The sequence below is a fragment of the Phyllostomus hastatus genome, unplaced genomic scaffold (assembly GCF_019186645.2).
Source record: "Phyllostomus hastatus isolate PE091 unplaced genomic scaffold, TTU_PhHast_1.1 phas_contig_40, whole genome shotgun sequence".
Taxonomy (NCBI): Eukaryota; Metazoa; Chordata; class Mammalia; order Chiroptera; family Phyllostomidae; genus Phyllostomus; species Phyllostomus hastatus.
The window spans coordinates 87,763,631-87,786,142 of NW_025333872.1; the positions used below are offsets into that span (position 1 = coordinate 87,763,631).

The window sequence follows — 22,512 nt, forward strand, 5'->3', positions numbered from 1 at the left end:
GGGTGCAGGGCGGAGAAAGAGCATCCCCGCGCCGCTGCAGCCCGCCGCTCCCCCGCCGCCCGGCGGGGGGAGGTCTCGTCACAACCGCCGCCTCAGCAGTGGCCGCAGATCTCGCGGTGTTTGCCGGCGGCCGCGCCGCCATATTGTGTGACAGTATTTTGATTTGCACTGGGCTGGCACAGCCGCGGCGAGAGCGAGCGAGAGCTGGGGGGGGTGGGGGGAGGGCAGCGAGCGCGAGGGGGGTGGGGGCAGCGGGAGGTAGGGAGGCCGAACGAGCCCGAGCGGAGGAGCGGGGAGCGGCGACGCCACCCAGCCACCGTTTTTGATCTGCAGCAGCCGCCGGCGGGGCGACCCAGCCCGACCCCCTCCCCTCCCCCTCAGCCACGAGCGGCGGCGGCGGCGGCGGCCGGAGGGAGTTGGCGGCGGCGGCCGATCGGAGGGGCTGAGCGGGGAGGGAGGGAGGGCTGAGGTGTCCCCCCTGCCGGGAGGAATCGGAGGCGGCGGCGGCGCTGGCGGCGGCGGCGGTGGTGGAGGCGGCAGCGGCGACGGTGGAGACGGCTGCCCTAGTGGGAGAGGCGGCGGCGGCGGCCGAGGAGGAGGAGGGGGAAGCGGCGGCGAAGGGTAAGCGGACAGCGCTGCCGGGCCTCGGCGGGATCCCCTGTCTCGGCTCTCCCCTCGGCTCCCCGCACCCCCCTTCGTCTGCGAGGGGCTCTGCGGATTCGCAAGGCCCCCGCAGGGCGTCCGCTTCTTCCTCTCACTCTTCCTCCCTCCGCCTCCTTCCTTCCCCCAGTGGTGAGGCAGAGAGGGAGCCCCCCCACAAGTCCTCCAGCCCGGGTGGGGGTGGGGAGCATCGGGCCAGGCCTGAGCTCCGGGGAGTCTGTGTGTAGGGGGAGGGGGAGGTTCATTGGAGTCGGTCGCCGGGGAGAGCCCCGGGTGGGGGAGGGTGCCAGGGGTCGGGGGGCCCTGCCCGTGCCGGTGTCCCCGGCCCGCCCCTCGGGCAAGTGTGAGATGCGAGTGAGGGACGGGAAACTCCTTTTGGGGAGCCGGGGTCCGCATAAAGACGACCTGCAGGCGAGGTGTTGGGGCGAGAGACTGAGAGAGTTCTGGGGGGGTCTGGAGCAGAGCGTCGTTCCCTTCCCAGTGCTGGTTTTGTGCAGCCTTCTGGGAGTGGGGAGCCAGCCCCGCGGTGGTGGTGCGGCCCCCCAAGTTTCGCAGGATGACGCTAGTTTTCTGTTCGCTGAGCCCCAGACCCCTGAGATCGTGGTTGTGGCCCGGAGGCTGCAAGGGCCCGGGCGCTGCCCCGCAGGTGACAGGTGTACCTTTCGGTTGCTGATGCTGCGGCGTCGCCCGGGCAGAGTTGTGCACCCGAGTGTCAGAGGCCGTGGGAGTTTGTGTTTGTGTGTTTGGCCCCGTTTCATTCCATATATAGTATATTTGAGATGTTAGGTTTCCATTCTTCAAGTCAGCTTAGTCGTTGGGGAGGAATTCTTCAAATGTTTCTGATAAGAGGGGTTTCCAGGAGCGCGGAGGCAGTGTGCAGCGTCTCGGGGGTTGCGCGGGTCCGTGGAAGTCCGGTGCCCGGGGCCAGGCTGTCCGCGGCGCCTTGATTCATTGGAACCTTCCTGGACGCGAAGGTGGTGTTCGAGGCAGCAGGGAGGCAGTATGATTTTGCATCCATTTTGTCTGGTTTAGGTGAGTCTGCGAAGTGTCGCGTTTGAGGGTCAGGTTGATTCACATTTTATAAAAGGAGTTAGTTTGTGCTTGAGCTTACTCAAAAGACTATGTTGCTCACTCTACAGTTTCAGATTTGGCCCGGAATTTTGGTGGGCATGGGATGGATTTTGCTTTCAGTTTTTACGCTACTGCTGCTTACCACACTCTTCATACAGTAGCATAGTATTGATACTTAAAAAAAATGTCTTTAAACTTTTTGTAACGGTGAAGTCGTGACTGATTTTTAATGCTGACAGCTTGGAATTTTAGATTTTGAAACCAACTGCATTCTCTTATAAAGATACACTTCTCGTCTTATTGTATGCCTTGGCTGAGCACATAAATTAGAGACAATGGGAGAAATTGTCAGATAAATGAGCTACAGATTAAGTTACGGCCAAGTTAGTTTTTAAAGAATCCTATAGCTTTTAAAAAGTGTGTATGGGACTAATATTGAATGATGGTACTATCAGTGTGTTAACAGGAAATAGAACAAAAATTCCAGTGATTCAGAACTTCTGTTGGGGTTTTTCCCCCCTTAAAATCTACTCAGTTTTTAATAGAGGGTGCTTAAGATTTAAATCTTTAAAGGATCAACTGAAAGTTGAATGTGTTAATTAGATGAGTAAGTCATCCGCTGAATATACTGCATTATTTCATTTTTCTCTTGGGTGCATGGAATAACTTTTCCTGAGTTTAAAAGTATTCTCAGAGGACACTAGTGAAATGTAGCCTTTCAGCCCTCTTTCGTGAACTGTCACGTTATAGAAGCTGTGCTTTTGTAAAGAAGTGGGAAATGATCAGAATCTCATATATTACAGATTCTCTGAAAAATAAATTTTAACTTGGATCAATCCCATTTGATTTAAATAGTACCTGTATTAGGTCCTCTCTTCAGTGGAAGGAAGTATCAGCCTTCAGCTAAGGATATTATTTAAAGCTTGCATACCAATTATTAAACTTCATGAAATGCGGTCTTTAAACTCTCAGAGTGTTAGGTAGGTACTACCCAGAACCCCAATTATGTCATTATTAAATATTGCTTCTTTAGTATTAGTAACACATTACACTTGTGAAATGTCTTAATATGATTGGTCTTGTGTGTCCTGATAGAAATAAAAATTTATTCTACTTCTCTAGTTTTCCCTGTAATGAAAATCCTTAAAATACTGTTTAGGATTAAATGTATGTACCCATCTCTGAATATACTGCATTTTGAAAAATAGGTGTAATGTAGACTATTTACATGAAACTCACATGAATTTCATGCCCCAAAAAACCTGTGAGGAATGTCTGAATTTTTTTAAACAGCATTTTTTTTTTAGTTATATAACCTGATCAATACTAAAAGTTTATTTTTTAAAGATCATCAACATACTTTAAAGGGGAATGTTTGCCTTGTTATAGATGTTTTGGAAAAAAGCCCTTGGTAATCTGTATAATATGTACAGTTCATAAATAAAACTGTAATTCAGAAAGGCTTCTATTCCATTATATCTCGACTAAGCTCCCATGACCCAGAAGAGAACAGTAGTAGAACTTTTCCCTGGTTTCACTTACCTCATCTTTATTTGACCCATCAAAAGTGGGGATGCTCTAAAATAGAAGGATAATGAGGTAATAACAGACAAATGTGCAAATTGGGGCAAAACAGTAATAAGAAGTCGGGGCATAAGATACTGGTAGAGCATTAGATGAACAGTTTCAGGCAGCTAGGAATTTGGAGATGCAGGTTGTGGTGGCTGCCAAGCATAGGAAAGTGATCGTGCTGAACCTAAGGAGGTTTCTTCTGAATCTTTTGATAGACTCTGACAGTCTGTATGTGTCATTTTATTTTAAACTCTCTGCATTAGGATGGTAAGGATTATGAGACAGTAAAATTGTATGAAATTTGAATATATGTATGTTCATATTTATTTACCACTGGCTCATATTTCCAGAATATTTACTGTATTTTAACATTTCATCCTATGATTCTGAGCCTTAAAAAATTAAGAACACTTGCTTAAGCACCTTTGTTTTTTAGCAAGAACACTTGGTAAAAAAACAAAACAAAACCATGAGTTAAGTACTCATAGGAGTAGCTAATACTGTACTTTTTTTACATTTTCTTTAGTTAACCACTAAACTTGACTGCCTTTATAGTCAGATTAAGAATGGCTGTCTTTTTCTTTGTTTTCTAAGGATTCCAGCCCTCAAAATATCATGTTTAGTTCTAAGCAGTATTTATTGCTTCTAGCCAGCTATATGAAAGTTAGGCATTTCACTTATACTTTTCACTTGGATTTTTATTAAACTCATTTCAGAATATGCTTAGTTTCTTAATCCTCAGAAAAAGACTGCTAACAAGTTGCTGTTTCAGAAGGAGATCCCAGTCAGAATTGCTACGAAGTAAAATTGTGGGAATATATATCAACAAAAGATCTCTATGAAAATTGATCAAAGTTTTGGTACTTAAAAGTACATTCGTTTGAAATTTATTTCTGTAGATACCTTTATCTCCTAACGATGCTTGATAAATGAGGCTTTGCTGAATGTGTCTTTCTGATTTGCCTATCATTCTTAATGTAAAACTTTAATAAATTCTATTATGTTTCTAATTATCTGTTTCAGTAAAACATTTGGTATTGAGTGAGTTGTAAATTTCTTTTGATCTTTAACATCTTAATATTTAACCTTTTTAGTGGTTCTGCATAGTAAAGGAAAGAGAAAGAAGCTGTATTTACCCAACTGCCTTTTGGGTACACAACTTTCATTTATTTCACAAATATTTATTGAGCACTTACTATGTATGTGCCAGGGACCTTTGAGATGCTGCAGATGCAGCAGTGAATAACATAGACAAAATTTCTGTCCACATTATAGTTTACATTTTAGTAGTGGAAGACATAAATAAATAAAATATAGTGTGTCTTAGAGAAAAAAGTGCTGTGGAGAAAAATAAAACAGAAAAGGTGTTTTGGGAATGAACATAGCCTGTTTGTTCCTCTAGTAACTGTAATGGATATTATCCTAGCTTTCAGAAACAAAAATATCCTATACATAATTTTTTTCTTCTATTAAGAATACACTTTGTAGCTTGGGAACACCATTATGTTTGTACTTAAGAGTTGATAGAGTTTCAGTTAATAGCAGTTTTCTGTTGTTAGTACTTGAAAAAGCTGCTTTGTGGCTCAGTAGAAAATTTGGAGTTTACTGTCCTGGTGGCCATTTACTGGTTTTGTGATTTGGGGCCAGTAACAATGTCTTAGCTTCCCATTGATTGTTTTCTGTAAGATGAGTTATAATATCTGTAAGGCTATTGTGATGATAAATTACATATTTTGTGTATCTGATATGGAAGGGGCTCAGTAAATTGCAACTTTTTTGTTTACTGCCTATCTGGAGTTCTTTTAAACATAGTTGAAGTTGGCGATTCTTCCAAGAAGTTTAGCACTGTGTGGGACATAGTTTCATGTACATTTGGTTTAAACAACTAATGCAGTTTTGTCTGATAGCATAAGGTTAATTAAAATGCAACTCTAACTTAACAGTCACTCGTACTTTCTGGGGAATTTGTACATGTTATCTAGCCAACGTGGTATCAGTAAGCCTGCAGTCTTCCTTTTTCTGGAACATTGTGATACATCTTGTCTTGTAGGTTGATGAGCTGGGTCTTGGCATTTTAACAAGTAGACACAAATACTTTGTAAGATTCCAATTCATGAAAATACTTGTAAAATGTTTAGTATAGTGCCTGGCACAGTGTAAATACTCAATAAATGTTTCTTATTGTCATTATCTATTATTCCTTTATTGTGTGAAGAGAGGTTAATTCAGAGAATTTACAATTAAGGAAAACTTTTACAAAGATAAAATAATGCAAATGTGAATGAGTTTTTTGAGGAAAGAGTATAATAGCCAATATAATTGCATTTGGTTTTCATTTTTTTCCATTGGGAGATCACTAAATTGAGTTTCTCAAGGACAGATTATGTATTATTTTGCCTTCGGTCTTGACTTCACCATATCTTCAGTGCCTGACCTGTAGTTACAAGCTGCAGAAATACTGTGTTAAATGTTGAATGGTTCCTATTGATAGTTTTGCTGTGTATCACAACTCTTTGGTAGTAGGCATCTTCTGAGTCTGAGAAGTGGCTACACTACATGACTTTGAATCTTTAATTTTAAGAATAGACTAAGGTGTCATGCAAAGTCTTCTGAGTACCATTCTTTTAATCTAGCCAAAAATTTGAAAATTATCCCAGAAATTGAAAGAAAGAAAGAAAAGAAGCCAATTATTTGCAGCTAGATTAGTATTTGTTAACCCATTCCATGTGAGTTGTTGAAATTAAAGTGAATAGCAGTTTTAGGAAACAGAGTAGAAGAAATAGTTCATGCATAATTATAGGCTCTTAGTTGCTAAAAGACAACTTAATCTTATCTCTTCAAGGCAGTTTCAGTGAAACTGTAGGCTTATACTGGCTTTGTGAATTTAGTGGCTCAGTCACTTTCTTAGATTCCTATCATGTAGGGAATATTGGTGTTTTCACAGAAAAGGGAAACACCCCAACCCACCCTACTTTAACCATTTTTAGATGTTTAAATCTTAGCACCAGTCAGCTTTTTCCAGTTCTGTGGCAAGTTATCCTCTACCTAATAATAATAATTTTAGCTTTTGTAAAATGTAATGCTTCTCTTAAGTTCTAAGATCTTTAGTCATTTACACAAAATATTTCTTGGCTGTAAAAAAATCTCCAAAAACATGTATAGGACAAATTGCTTTATATTCAAATCAGATATGACACAGTACTACTATTTTAGAAGTGATAGAAATACAGACAATTTAATATTGCAATACTCTTGTGGCCTATTTGCTTGTTTTGAACTGCAACAACTTCCCACTGGAAAAAGATGCTACTGCTGAACATTAGTTTGAGTGGCTTCAGTAAGTAAGTCTGATTTATCCACGAACAGGTACAACATAGATGAAGGCATTTTAAGAATTTGTAGTATTTTAATTGTCTCGTTAAAGAAAACAGCATTCTTGTTTCATTTAAGAAAAACAAAAACAGTCCTAGTACAAGTCACAGAGCCAAATATTAAAACGGGAAAGGTCCTGTAAAGAGAGACAAGGGAAAAGTAACATATGTAGAATTTAACAGATTTTGATTGGAAATATGTGAATGCCAATTGTTATTAGTAGAATTATTCAAAAGAACTAATCTGTTAAAGTGTGTGATCCCTGCATCCAACCTCTCATCCCCAACCTTGCCTAAACAGTAAGTCAAAAGCAGTGCCACATTCCTGGATATTATTACAAAAATTAGTGAAAGACTTGAAAGTTTCTGGGGGGGAATTTTGGCCATTTAAATTGCCTCTTTGGCTGGTGCAAAAGGCAGGTTCTGCAAGAATGAATTATTGCACAAAGAAAAAAAGTAAAAGTAATTTTCAATTAATCAGTTGTACTTATTCCCAGGTTTATTACCTATACTTTTATCCGAATTATTAAATAATACTCTTATTTTGAGTTTCAGCTTAAAGTTTTATGCTAACATTTATATTAAGGAAAATTTCGCTTGACCTTTAATATCTTTGTTAACCTTTTTAGTATAAGCAGAATTAAGCATATCACAAGTTTCCTGTCAATTTGCCAGCCAGGCAGGCCAAGGATATGGCATGTTTCATCAGTATAGAGCCTATAGTAATTGACTAGAAAGATTTTCCATTCCCTATCAATGAGAGAAAAATACTTGGCGATATAAACAAAAACTTGAAATCAGCATCTTGACCTTGCAAAACATAGTTCTCACACAGGCAAGTGTTGTTTAGTCAGAGAAATAAAAACAGTAATTCTGATATGAGCTGGAGAGATAGGAGTAGAGGGGAGCTTACCTGGTTTTAATTCTCTCTGCAACTTAAGAAAATACTGCTTTTGAGTTGATCTCTGTCAGCTTGTTGACCTCCACCCCTTTAAATACTTTTAATTTTACCTTGTTAGGAGTCAGTGAGGTATAATAAGAAAAGACTTGGGATTTAAAGTCAGATGAACCCAAGCTCAAATATGAGTTCTGTTACTGCTAACTTACAGCTCTGTGGTCTTAGGCTCAGCACTCAGATTCTTTGAGCCTAGGACTTTTCTTTAGAAAAATACATATGTATAGTAACACCTACTCTGCCTGGTAGTTTTAACTACATTATCTGTATTTCTTCTGTTAGCTGGCTTAGTACCTATCTGGAACCTAGTAGGCATCAATAAAAACTAGTCAAAATATAAAATACATCTTATAATATCCTCTGCTGAAGTTTTTCTTCCCTGTAACTTATCTTCATTTTTGAACACCTTCTACTTAGTAAAGTTTAATTTTTAGAAGTATTAATCTTTCAACTAGAATAAGGTGATTCTTGTTCTAGTTACATTATAAATATATAACTTAAATAATGGGAAGATTTGATTGGAATTTTGCTTTGTTAAACAGTTTTTCCCTCAAGGTACTTGTTCAGTTCATTTTTCCTCAACAGATAGATGAAAAAGAAATAATTTCTATAATGTTTAATTTGCTGTAACTCTTTAAACCAAGGATGAAATAAACAAAATATCGCTTTTAATTGCAAAATAAACATGCAAATCATTATTAACTCTTTGTATTTTTAACTATTCCTGTGAAAAATCCTACATTTTCAATTTGAAAGTAGTTTACAACCCATAATTTAATTCTTTTGTGTGAAAAGCACTAAAAAATTGGCATGGGTCAGATTTTGGAAATACCTCAAATATACTTTAAAACTTGTGCCACTTTATCTGTATAAAATAATCTTTGTACTTTTTCTGTTCTAAGTTGCTAGTTAATCTCTTTTTCTGTTATTTCAACAATACTGTTTCCTGTGTCCATGTTTACACTCAAAAGGGACATAGTGTAAAATTTCCCAGTATTTATTACTGGATTAATTGTGATTTTTTCTATGATTTTTTTTTCCTAAAATTTTTTTTCTTGATACATTGAATAGACGGGTATGATTGTTATAGAATATTTTGCTCTACTAATTAATATTAAATGCTGTTTGTATATATATTTAACATATTACCACTAATAACATGTTACTAATACCATTTGTTTATTGATTATTCCATAAACTTCAGAACTCTTCCTGTTAGTACAGTAATAGATAGCTTATTACTGAAATGTAAATCTAATTACTGCGGTTACTAATGAAACAGTTTTTTAAAAAATGCTTGAGTTTTAATAAGTATGTTTAGAACACTTACTAGTGATACGTGAAAGCTCTAATTCTGGAGATAATAAGTACTCTTTAATCTTCCACATGTGCTGTTTTTGTGCAGTCTTTAGAATAAATCCAGAAGCACAAATAGTGATGAAGACCCAAACATTAATCATCAGATAAGTAACTTTAACTTATGATTGCAGAAGAAGAATTGTGAGATACATACTGGTCTTTTCAGTTGTGTTTTTTTTTTATTTTTATTTTTTATTATTTTAATCATTGTTCAAGTACAGTTTTCTCCCTTTTACTCCCATTCCAGCCTACCCACCCATCCCTCCCCACTTCCCTCCCATTACCACCCTCCCCCTAGTTTTTGTCCATGTGTCCTTTAAATTTGTTCCTGTAAACCCTTCCCATTCTCCCCTGAAATTCCCTCTTCTCTCCCCTTTGGTCACTGTAAAAATATGGAATGCTTCACGAATTTGCGTGTCATCCTTGCACAGGGGCCATGCTAATTTTCTCTGTATTGTTCCAGTTTTAGTGTGTGTGTGCTGCTGAAGCAAGCACTTCAGTTGTGTTTTAAATGCTGAGTAGCTTTGCTGTCAGCAAAGTCAACAGTGGTGTGAAGGATTATTTATATGTATATACACAAAAGTTTCATTTTTGTTTTCATCAAATGTAATTATTTTGGACAATTTTAAAGTTCAGATAGGTCACTTACTTTAGTAATACTCAAATCAGCAAGTTAATTTTGCTTTTCTGCAATTTGCAACAGTTTGTCCTGTATGTAACAAATAAACCAATAATCAATTGCATAAAAATTAAATTGAAAAAACCTCCCTTTAAAAATTAATATTCAGCCTTGGCTAGAGCATCATTCCATAATCAAAAGGTTGCATGTTTGATTTCCAGTCAGGGCATATGCCTAGGTTGTGGGTTCAACCCTGATCCAGGCTCATGGGAGGCAACTAATCAGGGTTTCTGATGTTTCTCTCGCTCGCTGCCCTCCTGTCCCTCTCTCTTTCTAAAGAAAGGAATGAAAAAGTGTCCTTGAGTGAGAATTTTTAAAAAATTAATATTCATATTGACATTTTATGGACTGGTCTTTTATGCTGCCCTTTTGTTATCTAGCATTTCCTGATCAAAGGTTTTTATTGGTGCTAAGTCATCACTAGAAAATAGTTAATAGAAAACTTAACAGTATAGGCAAGAAAATTTGTGTGTGTGTGTTTTTGTTTTTTGTTTTTTGTTTTTTTAAGGAATTGAAGCCCTGAACAATGTGGTTCAGTTGGTTGGATCATCATTCTGTAGCTGAAAGGTTATGGTTAGATTCCTGGTGAGGGCGCATGCCTGGGTTGCAGGTCCAATCTCCATCCAGGCCATGGATGCCCAGTCCAGCAGGAGGCAACCACTTGATGCTTCTCCCTGGCATTGATGTTTCTCGCTTTTTCCCTCTCTAAAAGCAATGAACAAATGTCCTCCAGTGAGGATTAAAAAAAATAAAATACAAGGAATTGAAAACAGTGCATATTCCATTTTAATCCTTTGAGCACAAATTACGATATAGTTGTTTGGTTAGTTTTTAAAAAGCAATTAGTGCCCTGATAAACATGTCCATTCACTCTTGGGAACTTAAACAGATGAATGTAGGCATCACAGGTAATTATTTGCTAGAACTGAAAAAGTACTTAAGGAGATACCTAAGAGATCATTGTCAAAAGTTGGTGAAATACAGATACTGCATATTTGTATTGAGTGTAATTTGTTTATCTTTTGACTACCATGCACCTGAACTGGACTTGACTTAAGTACTATTTGCCACTTTATGGTAATTTTTTAAAGAAATAGAAAAACACATGGAAATGGGGGTTTCACAATATTCTCATTTCTGCATAGTCTGTTCTGCTTTTTTATATATAAAAATGTATTGACATGTATTGGTTTAGATAACTTTTTCTTTTAGGTGTTTTTCTTTTTTTGAGATTTTTCTAGCTGAGATGATTGGTTGGTCTGAGTGAGACATCCTCATTCTCTTCATGAGATTTTCCCCTCGTGGACAATGGTATGAGTTTATGGGATGACTGTTCAGAGCAATTGCTGTAGCTCTGCAAGTGGAACAAGAAGTACTTTTTGAGGAAGGTAATTGGTTCATGGGAAAATTGAACTGGTGATCTTAGCCAAACCAAGCCACAGGATTAGTACTTCAACTTTTATAGGATATCACATGATTAAAAGAATAGCAAGAGAGTCCATAAAGTTTGTTTCATATGCCTTCTATAACACACCTGTTCAAAATGACTGACTAGTTCAAGAAATCTTCCACTATGTCTTATCTCTGAATTTTTTTATTAGTCTCTCTATTTCACTTATCCAGTAGTTTGGAGTTCCTACTATGTGTCAGGTACTTTGCTACATGACAAGGATGGGGAGATGAGTTGGGAGAAGAGAGGCCATTTTAGTCAGAACAACATGTGCAAAGGATGGAGAAGGCAGGCTAGTTTACAGGTGTTCAGTAACTATGAGTTACTAGGCACAGTGCATGGGCACCAGCATTGAGTCAATAGGAAGTGATGTAGAAAATTAGGAGATGGAGTATGAAGATTCTTACATGCTTTTTAAAGAGTATTTGACTTCATCCTATAAATGATGAAAGGCAAGTGCTTAAATTCACATTCCATGAAGGTCTCTCTGCATTGTAGAAAAGATTTTAGAAAAGAGCCAGGCTTGGGGGAGAGAGGCAGATGTGTGAGAGATAAGAAGGAGCTGAAACAGAGCTGCGATTAAGGAGAGGAGTAGATGGTGCATTTGAGAAGAGGATACTGAGCGTGAAGTAAAACAAGATAAGGATTGTACTGTGCCCTGGCTTGAGTACTGGGTGTATAGGGTCATGACTGCCATTCACCAATACAGGAACATACCAGGGGGCAGTAACAGGCGAGGAAGAAATATGAATTCCTTTTGCTGATTTTAAAGTTCCTATGGAGAGAAAAAGAGGAAGAAGACATGACATTATATGGGGCGGGGGAACAGGGAAAACTACTCTGCTTAGATAACATTTGAGCAGGTACTTAAATGAAGTGATCAAGAGAAAGCTTTCCGAATGAAGGGAATAGCAAATGCAGAGGCCTTTAGGTGGGAACATGCTTGCAGTGTTAGAGAGTAAGAAGGCCCGTGTAGTGGGCGCTGAGACAGGGAGAAGGGTAGATGGGATCTGGGTGTGTGCTCTTCCTGCAGCATCTTTAGATTGTAGTAGGGACATTCGATTTTATTCAGGATGAGATAGGAAGCCACTGAAGGGTTTTAAGACATGATCTATTTGCCTTTTTTCTCCTCACTTATAACATAATTTATTTTTTGGTCATTGTGTGTGTTTAGTTCCATATCATTTATCATGTGTATAGGTCCATGTAACCATCACAGTCAAGCTATAGAACTAGAACTGTTCATCACCAAAAAAGAAATTTCTCTGTGTTACCCCTATATAGATGTTTCTTGACCTACGATGGGTTTATCTCCCACTAAACCCCTCATTAGTTGAAAATATCATTAAGTCAGAAATGCATTTAGTAAACCTAAGCTGCCAACATCCAAAGCTGAAACCTAGCCTGTCTTAAATGTGCTCAAAACACTTGGCATTAGCCTGCAGTTGGGCAGTTATCTTGAGGTTCATCTCAAGAGTAATTGCCTTCTTCTCAGTAGAAGCAAGAGGCACAGATGGGTGTTTTGTACACATGATGGGATGTAGAAACACAAAACACAATGTCCAAAAAGCTGCCAACACAGTGCCCTGGAGAACATTGGTTGCTTACCCTCATGATCACGTGGCTGCTGGAGAGCTGCAGCACACTGCCACTTAACCAACGTCACCAATATCAGCAGCCTGAGAAAAGGTCAAAATTCAAGTACAATTTCTACTGAATGTGTATCGCTTTCATACCATAGTCAAATCAAACTATAGTAAGTCAGGGACCATCTCTATATAGTCTTACCTTTCCCTCAACCTTAATCCCTGGCAACCACTGATCTGTTCTCTGTCACTATAATTTTGGTTCTTGGAGAGTGTTAGGTAAATGGAATTACATATTATGTTATCATTGGCTTTTTTCAGTCAGCATTATGCCCTTGAGATCCATCCAATTTGGTGCATGTATCAATAGTTACTTCCATTTTAATCATAAGAAGTGTATCATCGTAGGGCTGTACTGCAGTTTGTTTAACCATTGACTGACTGAAGGACTTTTGGTGATAAAAATAAAACTGCTATGAACAGTTTTGTACAGGTTCTTACGTGAAAATACATTTTTATTTTTCTGCAATGAATCTCCAAGAGTGCAATTGCTGGGTTGTGTGATAACTCATAAGAAGCTACTACTTTTCCAGAGTGACTGCACCATTTTACATTCCCACCAGCAATATATGCAAGATTCAGTTTCTCCACATCCTTGCCAGCATTAGGTATCATCAGTATTTTTTATTTTAGCAATTCTAATGGGTGTGTAGTGACATCTTATTGTAGTATTAATTTGCATTTCCCAAATGGCTAATGATGTTGAAGATATTTTCAAGTTCTTCTTTGCTGTCTGTATATCCTCTGTGGTGAAGTGTCCATTCCAATCTTTTGCTCATATTCTAATGGTGTTCTTATTGAGTTTACCAAGTTCTTTCTATATTCTGGATACAAGTCCTTTTGAGTATGTGATTTGCAGGTATTTTCTAATAGTCTGCTGCTTATCTTTTTCATCTTTAACAGGGGCTTTGCAGAGCAAAAAAAGTTAATTTTGATGAGTCTAATTTATCTTTTTTAAATGGACTGTGCCTTTGTTATTAAGTCTGAGAACCCTTTGCTTATCCTTAGGTCCCAAAGATTTATTCCTGTTTTCTTCTAAAAGTTTTCTAAAAGCTTTATAGCTTGCATGTATAAAATCCATTTTCACTTAATTTTTGTGTAAAGGTATGATGTTTAGATTAAGGGTTTTTTTGTTTGTTTTTGGTTTTGTGTTTTTGGGGGGCGGGGGCTATGGATGTCCAGTTGTTTTGATACCATTTGTTGAAAAAAATTATCCTTCCTCCATTGAATTGCATTTGCACCTTTGTCAAAATCAAATGGTTATACTTATGAGAATTTATTTCTGAATTCTCTGTTCTGTTCCACTGATCTTTGTGACTGTCCCTCCACCAGTAAATACTGTCTTGATTACTGTAGCTGTATAGTAAGTCTTAAAATCAGGTAGTGAAATTAACTTAATTCTCCTTTTTCAGAACTGTTTTATTTGTTTCAGCTCCTTAACATGAAAAATTTGGAATCTACAAACAGATCCTACTGGGATTGTGGTAGGAACTATATTAAAATCATAGACCAGTTGGGAATTGACACTTTTATTTTGTTGTCTTTTAATCCATGAACACAGTCTGTCTTTCCTTATATGTAGGTACTCTTTGATTTCTTTCATCAGCATTTTGTAATTTTCAACACAAAGCCTAAACATGGTTTTGGGTTTTTTTAGATTCATATCTAGATACATTTTTTGAGCAATTTTAAGTTCTACTGTGTTTTTAATTTTGGTTTTCAATTATTTATTTCCAGTTTGTAGCACTATGGTTGATTTCTATGAGTTGACCTTGCTAAGCTAAACAGTTCTCAGAGTTTTTTGGTAGAGTCTATGAGCTTTGTAATGTGTCTGTGAATAGAGACAGTTTTACTTCTTCCTTTTCCATCTATGCTGCCTTTTATTTCCTTTTCTTGCCTTACTGCTCCAACTAGTGTTTCCAGTACTGTGTGTAATAGGAACAGTGAAATCAGACAAGCTTGTCATGTTCCTGATCTTAGGGGGAATGCATTCACTCTTTTCACCATTAAGTAAATGTTAGCTGTAGGTTTTTTGTAGATGCTGTTTATCAAGTTGACAGACTATTCCTAGTTTAAGAGTTTTTATCATGACTGGATACTGAATTTTGTCAAATGCTTTTTGTGCTTTGTATGATGTGATCCACTTGGCTTTTCTTTTTTAAACTGTTAACTGATGGTAACTTTTTAAAGATTCATCCTGGCTGCTCTGTGTGGAATAAATTGTGGGAATGAAGCAAAGATGTAAGCAGGGAAAACATATTGGAAATTATTGCAATAATCCAAATGAGATGATAGTGGCTTGGACCAGGGTAATAGCAGAAAAAGGTGAGAAGAGGTCAGATTTTGCATATGTTTCAAAACTTATGAGGGCAGGAATTGCTGAGGCATAAAAGAGAAGTCAAGAATGACTCCAAGATTATTGGCACAAACAATTAAAAGTAGAGTAGTACCTTGGTACTTGTTAATTTGTTCTAAAACTCTCAATGAGTGCTGAAACCGACAAGTAATGAAGCATTTTTCTCTGGTGGATCAACTTTGTGACTCATACGAGTTCTAGTAAGTATGATGAGTCCCGAGCAAGCACTGAGGGCTGAAACATTGTTTTTCTTGTCAAAATGTGATGTGTACCTAGGTACGACTATATAGAGTTGGTGTTGAATGAGTTGGGGAACACAGTTGAAGTAGCAAGTTTGAGTTGGGCAATCAAGACATTTTTTGGACGTGTTAACTTTGAAAAGCTTATTAGACATATAACTAGAGATATCAACAAGGCAGTTTGATGTACAAAATAGAATTTTGGCAAGTGATTCAGGGTAGAAGTAGAAATTTTTGAGAGTCATCAATTGAGTTGATGGATGAGAAATTATAGTGTTATTTATTGAAAACTATATCTGTAAACTTTTCCTTTCTACTGTACCATTGATTTAAGGTTATTAAAGTCATATTCTTCTAGCATGTGAAGAACTTTGTGAAAATTCGGATTGGTTTTGTTTATTACCAGATTGTTGTGTTTCTGACATTAAGTGCACCAGAAATTATGTGACTGGGAGATAATTTGGGGGCATATATATTTATTATATGTATTTAACAATACTTACTTGATAGGTAGATGGCTATATTAATATAGATACATATCTCACTAATTTCAGAGTGTTGTCCTAAATCTGTATAAAATGAAGTAATTCTGTGTGTATTGTGAAAAGATTTGATACCATTATTAAGTGCTTGGATGACTTTCTATGGCAGTATTTCTTTTTGTACAGAACAGCCAGATAGATCAAAATCAAAAAATAAAAACAGGAATGCAAAATAGCTAGCAAGGAGAGACTTAGATTTCTAACTTAGAGCCAGAAATCAGAAAAGAGAGAGGGTGAGCCTCAGTTTACAGAATTAGTAAAAAGACAGATTTTCTGAGTTCCATTCAGATACGTTTATTTACTTCATTTTAAGGTGTTCTGGAAAATATTTTTTAAATGCCATGATCTTCTGTTGTGACTGTGTAACTAGTTAATCTGGTTAACTCTAATGATATTTTCTGATTAATTTATATGTCTCTAGCTCTTTGTTTTATTTCACAGGATTAACCATGTTATAGTATAATAAATATTCTGTTTACTTTTTAGTTTCTCCCACTGAATATAAGTTTTTACAGCATTAGTACAATGGCTTGGCACTTAAGCACTCTATAAATATTTGTGAGTGAATGAGTGAACCCATACACTGCTGAATTTTAAAGCCAGTGAACTTGCTTGCTTTTGAGAGTAAATTAGTTTTTGAGATTCCAAAGTATGGATAATGGTTAAATGTCATTTTCCGAGTAGTAACTTATGCTTTCAAACAGGCATTCCTCTGCTATAAAATGTGTCCCATACATAGCAACATTACTAACCCAAGGTCAGTGATGCACACATTTTGCCTTTTGTTATTTGTTCTGCTTTTGCTAGCCATAATGGCTTTATGCAAAACCATCTAAATTTTGTCCCAGACTTCTTGTGTCAAATGAAGCACACATTGCAAATAGTAGACCTAGCTTGGAATTTAGGCCATAGTAACTTGTCTCATAAGACATTTCCTGTGCACATTTTACGAGAAAGTAACATTCATCTATCTGCCTTCTATCTAAATCCTTCATCCTATTTCCAGGTTAAGAGTAGGGATTTTTCTCTTCAGTAATAATTATACTTTAAAAAGTACCATATTTTAATACATCTTTTTTCCTTTGAGCTTTACTGGACAAAAATACTCTAAGCCGTTACTGTTCTGGTGCAGATTTAAGCACCAGTAAAAGTTATTTTTGAAAACCACAATACTTTATTTCCAGAGCCATAGTGTGTTTGTATGTGCACATAAGTATATTGTGTTAGTCCATGACAAATAAACTATAGGAATAATGGCTTTTTCTGGTATTCTTGATTCAGTGTAGAATGTAAATTGTTTAGTGCTCTGTTTTAGGCATTATGGGGAATAAGGTGAGGGTGGCACTAGATAAAATAATCCTTACTCCTCTCTGGGAAAGAACAATGTATGGTAAATTGAGTCTGATCTAGAGATAATACCTTACATGATTATTGGGAGCATTAAATAAATGAATGCTTTATGAATCATTTGACCTAGTATCTAACATATAATGAATTCTTTCTTTTTAATCCTCACCTGAGGACATGCTTACTGAATTTAGAGAGAGGGGAAGAGCAGGGGAGAGAGGGGGAAGAGAAACATTAATTGTTTTCTTCTAGTATGTGCCTGGACCTACCAGTCACCCAACCTGTAGCCTGGGCCTGTGCTCTGACCTCGAATTGAACCCAAGACTTTTTGGTTTACAGGATGACATTCCAACCAACTGAACCACACCAGCCAGGGCTAAATTCTTAATACATATTAGGTATTTATAGAAAACATTTTACTATTAAAAAGCTTGAAAATTTATAATAACTTTTGTTAAGCCTTTTTTCATTGGCTGTCTTGATCTCATTCTTTCCTGCATTTTATCTAACTTTTCTGACCCCTTTTTAGTAAATTCTTAATTTTCTAGTCTGCTCTCTTCCTGCCTAGCCTCTTTTCCATTACTCCCACAGTCAGTATCACCACCTTCTTCTGAAACTTGGTACAGTAACATCTCTTACCTCTCTTGGGGAAGAAGATCCAGATACAGTTTTAGGAGCTATAGAATTTACTAGCACTGTGAAATACAGCTTAGAAAGGCCTAGGAGTGGAATAAATCATCAGATTAGAGATTACTCTGTTACCGTGATTGTCCAGGTAACAGATACCTGAAGAACAAGGACGTAGGAATAGAGAAAGGGATGAATACAAGAAATATTTAAGAGTAATCAGTGGAAATTCACTATTGATTGTATATGGAGAAAAAGAAGACGACCCTGAGGTTTCTAGCTTCAGAGTCACGCTCAATATTAATAATTAACATAGAGGTACTTTATTGGGTGGGAGGAATTGAGTTTTAGATAAGATGACTGTAGGTTGCTAGTAAGGCTATTAGTTTATTTGTTTCAGCCCTACCCCTGTTTCTGTCCCCTTCGCTCATTTTCTCCCATTTAGGAAAAGTAATTTCTTTTTGATGTCATAATCAGCAATTGAGATTGAAATGTGTGGCCAGCAGTTTCTTCTTTCCCAGCCACATTTGAACTATCCTCTTTTGTGTCCTTTCCTCCAGTGAAAAAGATTAGATTGTTTAGAATAATATTTATCACCATTACTACTGCCATCCTACCCCACTTCTGGGATATTGGTAGTTTTTACATGAAATAAATGAAGTAACTTGTCAGAACTCTTTATGAAGTGTTTGTGATTAAAAATATTGATCAGCCCTGGCTGGTGTGGTTCAGTGGATTGAATACCAGCCTGCAAACCAAAGGGTCACTGGTTCAATTCCCAGTCAGGGCACATGCCTGGGTTGTGGATAACATGCCCAATAGGGGCCGCACGAGAGGCCACCATACATTGATGTTTCCCTCCCTTCCCCCCGTCTAAAAATAAATAAAGTAAAATACTAACCAGTGAGTAAAGAACACCTCATTCCTCTAGTATCATTAAGTAATAAATATTCTACATAATTGAAACATCCCCAAATCTATACCTTTATAGATTTTATATAGCCTGGTTTTTACGTTTTTAGATGTACTATGTAGATTTTATATATACATATTTTAATAGCTCCAAATCTTTGTTTTTATAACTTAGCCTTCTGAAATGAAGAACATTTCCCCTGCCCCATACTTAACCTTTTCTGAAAAACAAATGGCTTTTTAAAGTTTCAGAGCTTTAGAATGAGAGTCAGGAGCCCTGGGTTCTAGTCCAATGTCTAACAGAAAATTCCTGTGTGAGATGTTTTGTTTTTTTTACCCCTGAATCTTGGAATCTGGAATAATGCCTTGCATGTAGTAGGTGCTTAGCAAATATTTTTGAAATGAATCATTGGTTTATGCCTACTTTAGTACTCCTTTCCTGATTTATTATTTGGAATTTATTACTGCCTAATAAATAAGCTTCTGAGTGTTTAATATAGTAAGAGTATTTAGGTTTTGATTGAGGGTGAACTATTAAGCTTTATTTATAACATCTATTTTAACTGCTTAGTAGAACTTTTGGCCTTTATGTATTTCCTGCTACTTTAATTTGCCAAACAAATGATTCTCTATACTTGATTTACTGATAATAGTTTATTGCATACATTCTGTATGCCTATATTATATATAGGCAGTGTGCTATATACAAGCATATAGCTCATATCCCCAGGGATCTTCTACCTTAGATGAGGAGATAGAGAAGTAGAACTGTAAGAAAATAATTAAATGTTGGATCAAATGTTGGATCAGGAAGCCTTACATTAAGAGTTCTAGGAATAGCCCTGGCCCATATGGCTCAGTTGGTTGGGCGTCATCCCACAAAGCAAAAGGTCGCCAAATCAATCCCTGGTGAGGACACATGCCTGGGCTGCAAGTTCCATCCCCAGTCAGGGTGCAGATGAGAGGCAACTGGCAACCAATCGATGTTTCTCTCCCTCAAAAAGTAAAAAATTTTAGGAGTAGAGAGATTCATGGGGCTGAGGCAGTAGAATGAGGATTCAAGGAGGAGATGAAACTTGAACTGTTTTGAAGAGGTAAAGATTTTGATAAGTATCAAAGTGGAGAAATGACATTCTAAGCATAGTCAGGAAAGAAAGCATAGATGAACGTGTTCAGACAAGCCTGACTGGATTCCTGCAGGTGAAGGGGATAGTAGGGAATAAAAGTAGGTGGATTTAACATAAAGAGTTTGACGCTAGTTCCCATGACCCCTGAAGGCAGTCTGAGGATAGAATTTAGAGGAATCCATGCAATTGGATGAGAAAAAGAATCACATTTTAATACTTTCACTAACAATAACTGCAACTGAAATTTAGCATTCCTTCTATTATTATTTTAAGCAGTAACCACTGTAGTATTAGCAATGCCTTTGACTTTATTACTCATCGAAAAAACACTGATATTTTCATATTAATTTACAATTGTGGACATCTCTGCATATAATTTATGCAGATTTCTAATTAAAAATTATGGCTGTTGTTAGACCCTTAGATTTTAATGTGTTGAGTGTTAATAAAGAAGCATGTATATTAATATATTACAAATAATGGATTTTAGAAACACTTGGTAACTTTTTGTGTAACTGGTTTTCTTTGTAATCATATTTTATGTATTTAAAAATTAACTATATTTCACTAAAACCCTTTCTTTGTAATGCTGTGTACTCTATATTATGCATTTAAAAACATACTGGGAATCTTTAGCTTTCTCCATCCAGACTGCCTAAGAGGTCCATGACACCAGATCTGGTGGAACCAAACTGGAGAAGGCATTGAAAACTACACCAGCAAAGGAGCCTAGTAAATTTTTTATTTGTTTTAATTACAGAATAAATATAGGTTAATTTAGAAAATTTTAAAATTTTCCATTTTTTAAAAGAGGGAAGATCTCTTTTCAGCTCACAACTGTAAATAAACTAAGGTTTCACAGTTAAAACAACATATGTCTGTGATCCCACAATCACTTTCATTACTCTTATTGTTTATCTGCTCTAGTTTATTAATTTCTTATTCACAGGAGTAAAATATTTAAAGTGGTTATGAAGGAGCATTTCTTAATCTGCTATAATGTACTTGATAAAGCAGGTGGGAACACCTTGGTGTGTCAGGGAGGAAAGCTATGTGTCTGGTCATTCAGATGCTGGGTGATCGATGGGTAGTGTGGTAGCAGTAGGGGTGGAGTACAACTGACAATTCCAAGTCCTCTTACAGGACTGAGTGGTAAATAGTGAGGCTGAAATGCATGGAGTGGTGTAAGGGAAAGTATCAGAAAGAAGGGAATGGGGTGCTTAAATCAGGATTCTTGGAAGAGTCTTGTACAGGTCCATAATACCTCATCTGAAACCCAGAGGCTGACTGTGTTTTGGAATTCAAATTTTTTTGAGTTTTTAAAGGTAACATCATGTGTATAGCATATATTATTAACACCCCCAGGAAGATCTGAGGTATCACTCAGAATTAAACACTAACATTTTTGCAGTGAAACATGGAAATATTCACAGTAAGTAGGCCAAATAAAGCCTATAAATAGCCTCGTATCAGTTCAGAGCAGATTTTTGCCACTACCACATGAGTTTTGACATGGAGTTTCATGAATAAAGATCTTTTCAGTACTTTCTAGATTTCATTATTGTGCAAGTGATTGTAGACTGTATTGATGGTAACAGCCAGTGAGGAGACTTAGAAATTGTGTGAGGATGATGATAATTAAATGGGTGAGAGTTAAAGGAGTCGAGAGAGGCATGTGAAGAGCTTAGGTAATTTTTGTTTTCAGACTAAAAAGAGAATTGCTACTTCTGATAAAGATGAGAAGTTGAGGGAAGCTAGTTTAGGAAAGAGTGCAAGTTTAAACTTGCTTCACATGAGATTCGCTTTTATTTTTCATGTATTTCATATCATGGATAAAATAAAAGCTCAGATGTACTGGAGTATAAAATTTCCTTTTAAAATACGCTCTGAATTTTCAGAGCCTTCAGACTTCTAGGTTGGGAGTGGTCAGAGCGGTGTTCCTGGATAACTAAGAAGCGGGGCCATGCTCACCTGGAAAGTAGACTGAAAGGAGTACAGTGAGGTACTTGTCCCCTAACAGTAGTCTTTTCTGTATGGTCAAGTCATTAATGTGGCCATATTTATATGATATGAATATATTCGAAGGGAGTCATGGCTGCAGCAGCCGCAGTAGTAGCTGACATGGTTTGAATGTGTACCGTGTGCCAGCCACTGATCTAAGTGCTTCACGGCAAGCAGTCCAGTGGTGTCTGTGTCTGCCCTGTGGGTTGGGTCGATGACTCTAGCTAGGAAGCATTACCCTAGGTAGTGGTGTGATTTTGATTCCCAGTTCACTTAAAAAACCTGAAATATAGACAATTAATGCATGAATATAAAGAATTGGGTAGGTTTTAACTGCGTTGCCATTCTGTGACATTTCTAAAAATCTACTTCAATAAATGGACTCAATATGTTAATACTGGCATATAAATAAAAGCTCTTAGAAATAGGGACTAGTGTTTCTTTGGCAAAAATGAAATAAGGCCCAGTAATTATACTTAAGATTAGTTACATTACTTTCTATTTATTGTGTACTAATATATGCATTTATTTTGTGATTCATATGTTCTAAAAGGCAAATTTTGTATTAAACTTTTATTCAAATTCTGCTACCAATTTG

At 37.3% G+C, this 22,512-nt stretch overlaps 1 protein-coding gene and 1 non-coding gene across 6 annotated transcripts in view; one reads left to right on the plus strand and one right to left on the minus strand.

Moving 5' to 3' along the window:
• The first annotated feature begins 235 nt into the window (after positions 1-235).
• TAB2 (TGF-beta activated kinase 1 (MAP3K7) binding protein 2) overlaps positions 236-22,512 on the plus strand; it is a 75,545-nt gene continuing 53,268 nt past the window's right edge. For 4 of the 5 annotated variants that reach the window (XM_045843352.1, XM_045843350.1, XM_045843354.1 and 1 more), the window contains exon 1: positions 236-621. The gene's annotated coding sequence lies outside the window, so the exon portion shown is untranslated. Of the gene's footprint in view, positions 622-1,507; positions 1,693-22,512 lie in introns of those variants that run through there. The other variant, XM_045843351.1, reaches the window with a different exon arrangement.
• On the minus strand, positions 9,375-9,483 carry LOC123822370. Its single transcript, XR_006786322.1, has one exon. It is a non-coding gene; the product is annotated as a U6 spliceosomal RNA (small nuclear RNA).